Source organism: Cynara cardunculus (genome assembly GCF_001531365.2).
Source record: "Cynara cardunculus var. scolymus isolate 2C chromosome LG 11, CcrdV1, whole genome shotgun sequence".
In the NCBI taxonomy this organism is placed as follows: Eukaryota; Viridiplantae; Streptophyta; class Magnoliopsida; order Asterales; family Asteraceae; genus Cynara; species Cynara cardunculus.
Genome location: NC_037538.1, coordinates 6798692 through 6801673, shown reverse-complemented (window position 1 = coordinate 6801673; position 2982 = coordinate 6798692).

Genomic DNA, 2982 nt, shown 5'->3' with positions numbered 1-2982 from the left:
CCTATGCTCGTGTGAACAGCATCTGTGTCTTGCAATGTAAACACTATGTTCATATGTTCACATGTCGGCCCTATGTTCGTGTGAACAGCATCTGTGTCTTACAATGTAAACACTATGTTCATATGGTGTGATGTTTTTCAATGTCATACCGTATGACATCATCACGGGTTCGTGTGAACAACGATTGTGTCTTTAAATGAAAACAAGTTGTTCATATGGTGAACATATATGAATATAGACTGCAAGAGATGCACATATATGAACATTTTCAAAATCAAGGATCGTTGTGYATGTGTGCAGATATGAACATAGACTGCAAGCGTTTATCGTTTTCATTATTCTGATATTATTTTACAATAGGATTCTCCATGTATCTTGGACGAAACGAAAATCTTGTACACTTAGACAACCAATTTCAATATATGTAGAACATAACTTGAAAAGAAGAACATGAACATGAAATAATAAAGAAATCAGAAATTTCATGATCAATTAGAGGTATCTTTTAAGATTTGTAACTCCCAATTAATTATTAGGGAGTTACAAAAAGGTTAAATTACAAAATTACCCTTATCATTAATTTATAATTTAGATTTGAACCTAAAGTGAAGAAAGAATGTGATTGGTTAAGGTTGGTTAGTTTAGTTTGCACCATATGGTTGGTTTCTATTTGAACCAACCTCTATATATATATATATATATATATATGTATGTATGTATGTATGTATGTATGTATGTATGTATGTATGTATGTATGTATGTATCAGATTTTAGATGTATGTATGTATGTATCGATTTATCTGATTTCATATGTGCAACTTCTGTTTTTTCAATCATTTTCTGGGTTTGATTCTAGGTTTTGCATTAATCGTTTCCTCATTTAGGGTTTGATGTTCATAAATTTGTGTATAAATCTATTTGAACATTGGTTTATATAACAAATTAGGGTTCTTGATTGTGGAAGATGAAGTTTGAATCTGGAAAGCCGAAGGTAGGGATGGAAAATAATGGGTAAATTGATTGGTGTACCTCTCACGTGAGGGGCACATGAACAGACTTAACGGCAACTACTTAACGTTGTTAACTTGAATATCATGGATGTTATGAAAATGAAAAGTTGTGGATGTTTTAGGGATCAAATCCAAAATTTGAGCAAACATCAGGCACCACCGGCCAGCATAATGCACTCTTCTACATCTACAGTATATTATAAAGCATTTGACAAAAACTCTAAAAAATCATTTTTATGCATGAAGTACTGTTTATTGATGCATATTATTTAAAATTCAATATTACAAGTAAATTGCACGTAATTACAACTTATTAAAGCTTTATGTTTTGAATTCGTGTAACTAACTGCAGATAAACATAATCGAGAGGATAAACATCTCATTTTAAATATAAAAAATTTAAAATATAATTAGAATAATAAAAATATTTAATTATTATCTTTATAAAAAAATATTATTAAACAAAAAGTAAAAAAAATAATTAAAGAAATACAAAAAAAATTAAAATAGTTAGTTTAGTATTGATATCAGTATTTATTTTCAATTTTTTATGGTATCTTCATATTTATATCTTATTTTAAAAATAAGCATTATCGTTTTCTTAAAACCATATAAAATCGTATTATAACATCGATTGAAACAAAAAAAAACACAACATTGAAATCGAGATGTATATCGTTGCATTGTGTGAGTATCATTCTAGTAGTTAAAATATGTCTGATTGGACAATTTAAAACCAAAGTGTTCGACTTCTTTTATATTTACATAAATCCTACTCCATCTTTTGTTGTTTCAAGTGTGGAACATGTTTTTAGGTAAAAAAAAATTCATCAAACTATAATTCTTATTGCATTAGTCATTACTCAATGCTTCATAAATATTGTATTTGTTAAAATTTAAGATTTTTTTAAAATTTTACTTAAATACTTGCAGATAAGCAACGTTTTATGTATCTCTTTCTATTCATGACCTAATTTCAGAGCACAACTTTCGGTGTCATTCTCAAATAGTTCTATACCTTAAGGCTTTACTTTTGTAACTTTTTGATTCATCGATTATTCTTCTCATACCAGCCTTTTTCAGTTTCCCTTTTATGTATCTAAATGTATCATTGACTTTCAACTAGTGTCCTAAAAGTAAAAGGTTGTCATTGCCGAAAACATAAGGATTTTCAAAAGCCTAATCTGAACTTAAAGCAATGTGACTCAAGTTAGATTGACCCTCCTTCCAGATTTCAAATTAGATGATAATTTGCACTTAGTTGTAAAATATTCCATTCATGGAACAAAAGTATACGATCTTTGATTTATTAACGATAAATGCATACATTATAATGTATCAAGATGATGTTGATATTTTTCTTTTAATTTAAACCAAAAGTTTACCTAAGCCTGGTTTTACAAGAACAAGGAAAAGAATACAATTTTTTCAACAACTTAAAATAAAAAAATAAAAATTGTTTATTTTATAGGATGAAAGGAGGTAATATATAATAGCATATATATGAATCATTGGCAATGATTAGAATGATTAAAATTTTGATGAAAAATAATTAGAACTTGTCTTAATTAATCTTTTAGATCTAACCCACCTACATTTAGTCGTTTAACATACACGGTCGACTCCTAATTATGTAATAAACTATTTTAAAAGCTTTATAGAACAATAATCAAATATTCTAAATTTGTTTCGACGGATTTTTGTATATTATTATGGTGCGATATGACGTAAGATGCATCTCTACCATTACAAAATAGGTCGTAGTGTCATGACGTGCGACATGTGTTTTTTAAAAGACGTCACTTTTCTCAAAAAAAATATTTTTTTAGATTTTGTGTTTTTACATTTTTAACTTTAAATTTTACATTTTTATATATTTATTTAATTACATTATTCACAATTTCACGATTAAAACGAAATTGTAAAATTACCTTTCTAAATCTTATTTTGAATATTTAATCAAGACTATTTT